The sequence below is a fragment of the Mytilus californianus genome, unplaced genomic scaffold (assembly GCF_021869535.1).
Source record: "Mytilus californianus isolate M0D057914Y unplaced genomic scaffold, xbMytCali1.0.p SCAF_13, whole genome shotgun sequence".
NCBI lineage: Eukaryota > Metazoa > Mollusca > Bivalvia > Mytilida > Mytilidae > Mytilus > Mytilus californianus.
In genome coordinates, this window is record NW_026262615.1 from 23,202,816 (window position 1) to 23,215,474 (window position 12,659).

The following is a 12,659-nucleotide window of genomic DNA, read 5'->3' on the forward strand; positions in this document are numbered from 1 at the left end:
ATAAATTAGGCTGTTAGTTTTCTCGTTTGAATTGTTTTACATTTGTCGTTTCGGAGCCTTTTATAGCTGACTATGCGGTATGGGCTTTGCTCGTTGTTGAAGGCCATATGGTGACCTATAGTTGTTAATTTCTGTGTCATTTGGTCTCTTGTAGAGAGTTGTCTCATTGGCAATCATACCACATCTTCTTTTTTATAATTAACCAAGTTCGAGCTCAAAAGCAACAGGTCAGATACCCTACAGTTTGTAATACTTCTTGAAGAAGGTGAAAATTTCAAACTTTATCTTTTTATAAAGTTATAAATGTAGACAGTAAACATGCAAGGCTAAAGTTCGTGTAATTCTTCATCAAATTATACTTGACATAACATAACATAAAATGATTTTGTTTTGTCAGCTTTAAGTTAAAGATAATGCTACCTATATAACCATGACTGAGGCGTCACTAGAATTTCAGTCATTGTCATTAACATTGTTGTATTCAGTCTATCCAAAGCCAAGTATGGCAGAAGGTGCTCATGGAAATTTTTAAAGAATTTTGAATTATTCTGAAAAATTTTGAGCATATATATACAATATACTGTATAAGAGTCTATAGAAAACAACCAAAAAGCATAGTTAATAGGTACTGGATAGTCCGGAATGGAGGATACTGCATACAACAGGAAACAATTTTTAAAAGTGATATTGTGACCTAATGGGGATCCTCTACTGGAGCCCCCAAGATATGAGGTTTATAGTTGTATGATTTGATTTAACCTTAAAATAGAGGCAGAAGATAATTAGGAGACAATAAAAAATCATAAGTTGAAAAACAAAAAAAAAACAAAAATCTACAAACCCCTCAATAGAAAATTTTTAAAGAACCTCAAAAAAGTACTGTTGGAGAAACCACGCAAATTAAAAATCTTATTTCTTAAATTCTGTATAATTTTAAAAGAGTTCAGAATTGAAAATATAACATTACAAAATGTTGTGAATAAAACTAGGTCTGTTAGTGTCAATCAATTTATCACTTTAAATAATCCACAAGAGTTACTTCCCCTTATCAAGGATTTATCAACAACATGTGTTTACTGAACTGTACATAAGATCAAATGTTAGTTAAACTTTGACAACTCTTGTAGTGTATGTGGGAGACATTTGTCTTACTCTGGATAACATTTTCATCTAATTAACAACATTATATTTCCCTGTTTTGACAAGGTAAGTCCAATACAAATGTCCATTTCTATTTGTGTATTGGTCAAAATGTGTTTATGATGGTTCATTTCACCTGTAATTTTTTTCCAAGTTGTGTATTCAATGTGTAATACAACACAACACTATTACATAGTTGTTCATTTTGGTTCAGGGCCAAATCTTTATCAGTAGTTAGCAAAAACAAGTAAATATTGTACATATGTGCATTCTTTTTGATTTAAGACCCTTGCTTACATGAATAATTATATTTTTTTATCTTTCAAGGCCAATGGGGGTATTTAAAGACCTTTTGGAGTGTGTTGTTAATGTGATAATACTTGAATTGTCAAAGAAATTGAACAGCTGTATTTAAAATCCAATAATATTTATACATGGATTGATTTTTTTATTTGTAAGTTTTTTCCAAGGCTGTATTTAATTAAAAATCCATTTAAGAGATGATCAAATTTCAGGTCTAACTTTTTAAATTTCCCATTGTTTGTTTAACATATTGTAAATTGATTCTTTAAATGTGTTTTGAAGTACAAAGTGTAATATTACCTTGAGCTGTAGCATAATATATATATATAATACTTTATAGATGTCTAGTATTTCCAAATCATAGGAAATTCAAAGGACAAGGTATAATTTTAAGCATCAGGCAGATAATGAGATATAGCTGTGCTATGCTAGGCGGTGTTGCCATAGTAGTTAAAGGGAAAGTAAAGGTTCAGCCCCAGTTGGGGAGGAAATAAAGAATCAGATCTACTCTAACATTGAAAGGCTGATTTTTGAGGCACTATATAATATATATATATATATATATTACATGTATATTAACAGAGTATAACTTTAGGAATCACAGCCAGGGTTGAAAATTCTTGACCGCTGTTGCTAAGTTCCAGGTTCATGTAATTAAATTTTGAAACCAATAGACCTCATCTAACTATTTTTAGACTTTGGAAATTCAACTCAAACCTTGATGTCAAATTTGTCAGTTGTATGGACTTTTCAGATTTTAGGTTACAAATGTTAAGTGTTCATGCTGGATTGAAGCAGACATTTTTTTTGCAACACTGTGGTCACCTACATACAGGCTCTCAACAAGCTGTTACATGGATTTGTAAAAGAAGAAAAGAACATTGCATTCCCAACACCGACATCATATCTAGTGTTTCCATTCTGATCCAGGAAGGCTGTATATTTCTACTTCCTGTAAAGAATGAAGTCTGATTCATGTACTAAACCTTCAATTTTGAACTTTTATCTTTTTCTGAATATGTAATGTAACCTGAATACCGGTAGTTACAGGTGTTTGAAGGAATAAACATGTTTTGATGGTTTTTTTGCTTTGTTCAGGGTTGCTCTCTCTCAACGTTTTAAACCCCACATTTCATTTTATTTATAATCATCTCAGATGTAAGTCTGTTTTTCTCTGCAAGAAACTGTAGTATAATAGAGCCTGATGATTTAACCTATTTTTAAGTCACCTACAAAATAAAATTAATATTTCAAGACAATTTATGATTGTTCCATATTTATAATGGTATAATGGTATGAAATATACTGTGTCTTCTTTGACATGTCTTTGAATAAAAATGTAATGGTTTGTTAAGAATGAAAGAGGATGGCGATAGTAGGTGTGCTGCTTAATATAAAAATAAGAAGATATGGTATAATTGCCAATGAGACAATTCTCCAGAAAGGTGTCGTCTTTTCTTCATTGTCTGTGACATATAGTGAAAATTAAGTAAGAAGGATTGGAAAAACAATTGAAATATAAGATCTAAGAAATTATAATTTTATAGTCAAAGACTTTACAAGGATCCAGTTCAATTCAACTATTTTTCTTTGAGTCTGCAGATTAAGAATGATTTTAAGTGTGGGAAGTTAGAGACTAGGTAACCTCAGCGTCCATTGAAGGGAGTAATGAACTTTGTAGAAACTATGTGGAATTAGCTGTTTACAAAACTGTGAATTGTTTGAAATACTGAAGAATTGCTACGACAGGAATAGATTACCTTGGCTGTATTTGGTAGAAGCTTTCATAATTTTGAGTCCTCAATGCTCTTCAACTTTGTACTTTATTTGGCTTTTAACTTTTTGGATTCAAGCTCACTGATGAGTCTTTTGTAGATAAAACATGCGTCTGGTGTACAAAATTATTAGCCTGGTATCTTTGATTAGTTTTTTCCCCATATAGTGTGGATTTCATTATTATTCATATGAAACTAAAGTTTTGTGGATTATGTTGCCAATTCAATGATCCGTATAGGTGAATCAGGAATTTAAGTGTTCGGTGAATCAGGAGCTTAAGTGTTCGGCATAATACAAATTTCCTATATGTTTGTACCAAGATTTGTTTTAACCAGGAAATCAAGTATCAACAAAATCAATCTAAGAAAATTGGTATCCAGTATCCACGAAAATAAAGGAATCCACATTGGTATGGTGATTTCTTTAGCAAAGGTTTAGGGTAACATTGTTGGTCAATAATGATTCAATTATTACCTTCCTGAAGATATGTTGTCCAGGTAATAATCACCATATTAACCAGCCCTTAATGTTCAACCACAAAACAATAAAACATGTAATAGAGATTATTTTATGACTTGTACTTTCTCCTTTGAAGTGTTGTGTGTATTTCCCTCTACATCACTCTGTTTAAGAGTGACTGCCAGAGACCTTGAAGGGGAGTGTTTACAAATCAGGAAAATAAATACTTCAGTAACCCATTACCAGCTGTTCAGAAAAAAACATGGGATTTAATGCCTAGAATAGAAATTTAGTTACATATGATATTTGATTTTCACAGTGGAGTTATGGATTCAGGATATTGACTATTATCTGTAGGTATTCATAATTTCTATTTTTAGCAGCAGTTGGGGAAATAATGGATGTTTCACATTTAATGCATGTTAAACTGAAAAGCACACCTAACTGACACCTGTCAAGTTATCTCAGTTGTAAATTGCATGTTGCTATCATTTTGAAATAAATTTTGTCTAGTGTAATTATACAACTAGAAATTAACAGCTTTTTGTACCACTAGTACTACAGATGTATATTTAAAAAAAATTGTATTGCAAATTTATGACTTGTTATATTTGTGAAATTAATGATTTTTAGAACAGTTGTTTTTCTAACAAAAGAAAAAAAAAATATAATAAAAATCCGGTGATCTTTGTGAATCATAGGGAAGCAGTTGTGACGATTTTGTATTGTGATTTCAAGTGCGAATAAAAATGTTTGTGTGACATCTGTTGGAGATGAGGATAATCTAGATTTCAATGTAAATGTAGAGAAATGAATTTCACATGTTTGTCCTTGAATCAGACGAATGAAACGGAAGGATATATTTACTGCATAACATAGTATTTTTTTAAGTGGATTAATGACCTAAGTTAAATATTTGGTCATCACTTTTTCAAGTAGCTATATCCTGTATTGAAAGTTGACACTGTATTACTGGTCAAAGGTTTGTATAAATTAATTGGATACTTTGTGAAATTTTTTATTTTACTGTTATAAATTTTGATTTTACTGTCCCAAATTTTGATTTTATTTTACTGTCCCAAATTTTGATTTTACTGTTACAAATTTTCAATATCTAACAAATGTTACATCATGTTTAAAATAAGGAGATATGGTATAATGATTGCTACTGTGACACCTATCAAACAGAGACCAAAGGATGTGGATATAAGCAACTATTGGTCACCATAGAGGCTTCAACAATGAGGAAAATCCATACCGTATAGTCAGTTATAAAAGACCCCAGCAAAAATTAACAAAAGTTGAAACAGTTCAAACAATAAACCAACTGCCTCAGATTTTGCTTAAAAACAAAGAAAATCAAATATGATAGACAGCAACCAACAACAAATTACAGGCACCTGACTCGGAACAGGAATGTGACAGGGTTAAACATGTTTGTGAGAGCTCAACCCTTCCAAAACCTGGGACAGTTGTGTAAAAGCACAACTTAATAACAAACAGTAGATAGAATCAGTTTGATAGGGCTTCAGTCTCATCAGATCACACATTTGTAATACATTGAATTTTTAAGCAAATTAATAGAAGAGACATGAGTACAATTACAAGAGACATGAGTACAATTACAAGAGACATGAGTACAATTACTTATATCTCAAAAGCAAGGACACTGACCTATCATTTTAATTCTGCTTTTCAAGTTCAGAGTGAGTGAGTTATTTATATACTGTCAATTTATAAAAGTCTTTTAAAAAGCTTGTTATTTTGAAACAGAGTAGCGAACATCCTTAAATTAATCATTAATTTGTGCAGGATAGAAATATCCATTGAAGTTTTTAAAAGCTTTTCTCAAACAAAAAAAGATACCAACAATATTACTGAAGCAAGTCAATTCCAAATTTATTCTTGAATATCCAATTTACCAAGTCTGAGCATTACAATGGTGTATTGCTGTATATCATATTTAATTTTAGTTCATTGTTTTGTACATAAATCAGGCTGTATTATTCTCGTTTGAATTGTTTTACATTTTTCATTTCGGAGCCTTTTATAGCTTACCTGTACTATGGACTATGAGGTATGGGTTTTGCTCATTGTTGAATGCTGCACAGTGTGGCCTCTAGTTGTTAACTTCTATGTCATTTTGTCTCTGGTGGAGAGTTGTCTCATTGGCAACCATACCACATCTTTTTATTTTTATACATCCCTTGACCGTAGGCTAGACTTTTATGAGCATTGCATTGTGATCTTTTCAGTTAGAGATTGAAGATTATTTTAAACATTTCATGTTTTAAGCAATTTTTATATAAGACTTCAATAATAAGAGATATTTAAGGTATTTTTTTGCGAACACCGTATATTTTTAGTTCAAATTATAAAGAAAAACTTCCTTGTTTAACTGAATGAACTTTTTTTTCTGGAAAATTACAAAATTTCAAATCATTAACCGCCAATGCGGCTTATATTTCTATGAATACTGTTTCTTTATTAGGATTAAAGTTTCTGAAAATGAGTCAAATTGAATTCTGTATTGTGATTGGAAGAGTCTATAAGTTGATAACTTCATGGACTAATTAATTTTATTCTAACTGTTTTAAAAAGGAAAGGCCCACTGATATGTTAGTAAGTTCTAAATTCTAGTTTTCAGGATATTATTGATTTTACGAAGACCCCAATTTGGATAAAACAGTTTACATTAATTGGTAATATAATTTGTTTATTTGAGTGCAACATAATGCATAATTAACAAATTTGACATTTGATAAATTAGTAATGCTAAAACAGAAATAAAACTAATAACTCACATTAGCGGAAGCATATGTTGCAAACAACTTTTTTTCAACAAGAAATGATTTCAAAATTTCATAATTGAAACACATTTACTAAAGAATTTTTGTTGCTGGAAGTCTGAACACATTGACAACAGAATCTTGTGTAATTGAAACACACATATTGATAACAGAATCTTGTGTAATTGAAACACACATATTGATAACAGAATCTTGTGTAATTTAAACACATTGACAACAGAATATTGTGTAATTGAAACAGATTAATAACAGAATCTTGTGTGATTGAAACACATGCATTGACAACAGGAACAATTTTCTACAAAAAAATGCGATTTTTTTCCAATGGAAAAGGAGGGGGGGAGGTTTTATATATTATTGAAAGGTCAGTAGGCCAGGAAAGTTTGATTATCATAATTGTGGGAGATCGTAAGTCATAGTACCGGTAGATAGATTGATCAGTTGATATTCATTGTCACATTGATGAAGTGCACTTGCAAATGCTTTTTTTCCAATCAAAAAGGGGGAGGGGTGTGGTACTATTAGCCATCATCTTAATATGCTGCTGGGAACCTGTTAAGAATAAAGGAACTGCCTTAAATGTGACTTTTTCTGGTTCTAGATTGTATAGATTTAAGGTCAGACTACTGTAGGTGACAAATCCAGGTTTGATTAATATTTAGTGGGAGATCGTAGTAGTCAATGTAGATAGATTGATCAGTTGATATTCCAGTATTGTCACATTGATGACTTGCACTTGCAAATGTCTTGTTTACTACTACCTTATAGTTGTAAATGATGTAATTATTATGCTTATTTATGATAAATAATACATTTCTGCCTGACCCACTGCTACGTCTTTCCAATCAAAGCAATTTGTATGTGGACTCTTTTCATGGTTGCACGTCTTGCAAGTCAAAGCAATTTGTATGAGGACTCTTTCATGGTTGCACGTCTTGCAAATCGAAGTAATTTGTGTATGTAACCTGTTTTATTTGGTGCTGTTGTTCAGAAATGGATTAGGCACTATTTTGTAACTGACAAATAACTTGGAAAATAGTCTCAAAATTGTGACCATGTATGGATTATATTTTGAAAGGTACTGTAAATTTTTTTTGTCTAACTGGTTTGACATTGCTGTTTAATAACATATGTTATTTAATAACATATGTTTAAGTTAATATCACTCCATAAAAGGAGGAATTGAACAACCTGACAACATAAAAACCTGTCTACAAACAAATTATTAGTAAAAATATAAAGAAACAGACTTCTGATTTTTACGGAGCAAATGTTCCAGATAAGAAGCTCTTGTTGGTTTACTTTTGAGAGCAGTTAATATTATGTGAAATCTTTTTTTAAATCTAAACAGGTTTCCTAACAAAATGTCATGATACTTTAATAGCTATGAAAATTATAGCTTATTTTTCTCATGTAAATATCTGTAAATATTATCTCATTTATATCAGCTAACCTTTAAAGGCCAAAATTGAAATTATTTGTTTTTAGGTTTTCACTACTTTAACCTTTTTTTGCCTCAAAACCCACCATTCTCTTTGGAAATGCCTGCAACGAGTCAGGAATATCACAGTTGTTTTACACTTGTGTCGTTGATTGATCAGCGTTTGATTTTGCCAGTTTTTATGGACTATTTTTGTTATACTATTTTGCCTACCCTAAAGTTTGGTTTTTTTTTTTATTGATTTGCAAATCTTGAAGTGATTGGTGACACAATTGTAAGACCATATAAACATTAAAATCAAAGTACTGAAGTACTGAACATCGGATGACCACAAGTTCTTGAGGATGGTCAAAAGCACTTGTCTCAGAAAAAAAACAACATATCTCTTTACCTGAAACTGAGGTTAATGTACAGAGATATATTTTTTTCTGAGACAAGTTCGTGCGTGGATGATGAATAAATGACAGGAAATTCATCTTCACCGTAATAACTACATGTATTATATTGTAGTGATACAAATCAGTATACACTGATTTGTTGTTATATATTATATTAAAATAACAGTTACATACATATATGATTTGTATCCATTTGTATATCATTCTATTCTACTATTCTAATAATAGTGCAATGCAAGTGCATGGTGGACACTTTTCTGTAAAAATTCGATTTTTCTAAGATTGGATACGAGTAGGCATTCATATTTTCCCGCAAAAACAATTACAGAGTTACCGGTCCTTCAAAACGTTCTTTGAGATATTCTTCCGCATGCTTTAACACAATTTTTCGGTACGTGTGCATTGATATTATCAATGATTTTTTACTTATATATATATATATATCTAACTACAAAACATTTTCATATTATTAATTTATGTTGTAAACAAAAATATTTTTATCAGTATTCATTGAAGAGATGTATTTATATCAAACGATAAGGAATGTTATTTTGCATTCGTTTATGTGCGCATATTTATCATGTTTATAGATCGGTTACAAACCCAAAACTAATTTACATAATGGAAATCTAGGCGATAGCAATACATCGGGATGACCTCAAGGTCATCGCGATGTAAAAAGGTAAAAGAAAAAAAAATAATAAAAGAGAAAAGAATTTTTACCTGGCTTATTTTGCTTAAGGAGAAAACCCCGTAACATACAGATTTTTTTGTTTGGCCTAATGTGAATTGGAGCCACGTTTCATCATAAAGAATCATGCAAATTTAGGGATAATTCATCACCATCATTTGCATGTAACATTAATATATCTCCTTATATATCTCCTTGCACAGTTTTGTGCATAATACAAGTTTTTTTTGTTTGTTTTTTTTTTAAATTCTTGCAAACATTTTAGTGTACACTTTTGAAAATATTACCCAGAATGCATTAGATTCTGAAAATGTGAATTGTAGTTGTGTATACTAGTGTAAGATTTTAATCTATATGGTCATAAATGATTGTTGGTATTTTTTGTTTGCCTTATTAAAATCCACTATGGCTAGTTTTCCATGAATTATATTCTGAACACATCACACACAGCTAGAAATGTGTACTTCAATTTGAAAAAGAAGGTTTTTTTTTGATTGGGTAAAAAAAGGTCACCCACATACTCCAAACCAATCATATTGAAATGATTTTTTAAGATGATAAATGTGTTTGTTCCTGCATCACAATATAATTAAATCCTGAATTCCTGACGATTGCACTGGATATTCCCAAATTCCCGCGAATTACACGGTTGAAGCCCAAGGTCCTGAAAAAGGTCCTTCGGTGGCTCTCAAAAGAATCTGAAAAATCACCTAGTGGGAAGTCACTGTTTTCTTATCATTGTACATACTACATATGATTTTACACAATTGACCCTGATAACACCATAGAGCCAAAACCAAGATATGCCATAAATATGACATTGCCAATATTCACAAGTGATGATGTTAATCGCCCATTCTGTTAGTATTGGTTTTATTTTTATCATTATTGTTCCAAGTGGCAAATAGTTTGATGATTATACCTAAACACAATCATTTCCCTGTTTCTTGACAATATTGGGATTTTACCCAACAAATCATTGACTTCGCCATTTATATAATAGCCCAAACCTTTCGAAATTTTGGATCCCCAATGATATTCTACTTCGTACTTTATTTGGCCTTTTTTTAACATTTTTGAGTGTCACTCAGATGATTCTATGTAGAAGAATCGTATGTCTCAGGTTTCTATGAAGAGATTATTGTTACATTTATACAAGTGGGAGAGTTAGGATATGAACTTAAGTGTGTTTTGTTCACAATTAATAGTTCATGATTGTAACTTTCTTGCTCCTCATCCAAATTTTAGTCCTTTCTGGAATTTTAAAACCAGACATTTAATATAATTTTAGATCTTTAATGTCTAGCCTCTTTTTAGATGAATATAGCAAGAAACTGTAACAGTTGGTCACAAAAAATTGATTATGGGGAAAAAAGTACATTACATGCAGATGTATCTATTTTAAAAATCGTATAACCGACCAACAACTTTATGCATGATTTGTCTTGGGCAATATCGCAGGTTTGAATCTTGTACATAAAAGATGTATTGAAGTCTCTTTATAATTTATGCATTAAACTTGCAGATAGAAATATCTAGCTGTGCATACATGACATAAGGAAAGCGTAATTCTAAATCAAATTGAATTTCTAATATTTTAGTCATGTATTTGAGTTTTTGTTAATTAGTATTCTTAAAACAAAAACTCTGCCTGATATATTTTAATTGAATGTCACTTGCTGAACAATCTTCAACTCGGTGTCTTAACAATTAATAGGATAATTTATAACTTTATGAACTTGCAACACAAAATTGTAAGGATGAATTCACTGATACAATGGTTTGATAAGCTGTTGTCTTATTGACTAACATGACAAAGTCCCCTCTTCTCCTTTTATTCTTAAACGAAGGAAGTATTAAGTTCATGAGACATGAAAGCCTGAAATTTTTTGCACAAATGTTTTTTTGATTATCATTGTATTCAGTGAAAATCTGTTGGGGCTGATAGTTTGTTTGATATTTCTTAAAAGATATAAAACGAGGTAGAAGATACCAAAGGGGAGGGCCCGGGAGGGGGAATAAAAGGAGGCAAAAGATACCAAAGGGGAGGGCCCAGGAGGGGGAATAAAACGAGGCAAAAGATACCAAAGGGGAGGGCCCAGGAGGGGGAATAAAACGAGGCAGAAGATACCAAAGGGGAGGGCCCAGGAGGGGGAATAAAACAAGGCAGAAGATACCAAAGGGGAGGGCCTGGGAGGGGGAATAAAAGGAGGCAAAAGATACCAAATGGGAGGGCCCAGGAGGGGGAATAAAACCAGGTAGAAGATACCAAAGGGGAGGGCCAGGGAGGGGGAATAAAACGAGGTAGAAGATACCAAAGGGGAGGGCCTGGGAGGGGGAATAAAAATGAAGAAGTCAAATAACAACAGACAGCATCATATTCACAAAGAAAAACAATTATCAACAGTTCACTAATAACTACAGGTAAAACTGGAGACCCTTCAAAAAACCAAGGGGGAATAATCCAGATTTTGAGTGTATCAGCAAGTAACTGGTACAGAAACGTGATAAGTTATGCAATAAACTGAATTATTTCACAATATGCACATTTTTTATTTCTGATTATATAGCTGTTTTCACAGCTACATTGTGAATACTCAGGAACTATAAACCTATTTGTTTAAAGCTTGACATATGGTATAAATGGTGGTCAAGTCTAAAACAAGTTTGAAAATTTTTATAAAGCCATAAAAAATATGAGTGTTTCCACTAACCCAACGGACCCTTATGTTTTGTGCCTACTCTAAAAGATTTTTTTTTTCATTTCAACTGCATATTGACCCTGTTGTAAGCAATTAAAACATTTTGGATAAAAAATTATTTGCGTAACTATCAACCTATTTTTTTAGGATTGTTAGCCCAAACACGTGTAATATTTTTTTTTCGGCCTAAATTCATTCCATCATCATAGATGTTTATATTTTATATAATCAAGACCAAAATCGGTAATATGTAAATGTATATTTATATAGACAACATATACTACTATATGTACTACAATATATGTATGTAAAAAGTAGAACACCTGGTGGTTCACTGAACTTAAAATATCGGTAACTACCTTAGATGTAACATGACAACTTTTGGAAGTCCTTGAAACTATACAGTTTTGAGACCTGCAGGGATATTTTTTACTAGAAAAGCATGCATGTTAATTTTTACGTTAGTCAGGACAGCAATGTAAAACTAGGCCTTGAAACTACAACGTTTTCATAATTAGTTTACCTATTATTATGTTAACATGTAATGTATAAATCGTATTGACGTCAACTTGTCATTGTCATGCCCTGGTGAATATGGGACTTTTGGACTTTTTATAAATTTTATATGAAGATGGTTTATGATGGATCATAAGGTCTTATTTAATTTGTTAGTTTTGTGTTTAGAGAACAAATGCTTAGATTAAGGGTCAATAGAACAGCTTAAATACAATTGGCACCCTAAAATATAGCTATCTTTTGGATATTTTTTTTGGGGTGCAGCTGTTTCATTGAAGTACTGTAAATTCAGAAATTATTGCAAGGTTTTTATTAAAGGGAACAATGCGACTGGATGAGTATCGCAATAATAAAAACTCACATTCTGATATCTGATAAATATATCTGTATACAATAATAAATCTCGTGTTTTTGTCCATTCTT

At 31.4% G+C, this 12,659-nt stretch overlaps 1 protein-coding gene across 4 annotated transcripts in view; it reads left to right on the forward strand.

Moving 5' to 3' along the window:
* LOC127723376 (nuclear receptor coactivator 3-like) overlaps nt 1–12,659 on the forward strand; it is a 187,249-nt gene that overhangs the window by 40,903 nt on the left and 133,687 nt on the right. Inside the window, exon 1 of one of the 4 annotated variants that reach the window (XM_052229955.1) lies at nt 444–1,206. The exons of 1 other annotated variant lie outside the window; for it this stretch is intronic. The gene's annotated coding sequence lies outside the window, so the exon portion shown is untranslated. Of the gene's footprint in view, nt 1–443; nt 1,207–3,853; nt 4,032–4,270; nt 4,661–12,659 lie in introns of those variants that run through there. 2 more of the 4 variants (XM_052229956.1, XM_052229957.1) reach the window with 2 other exon arrangements.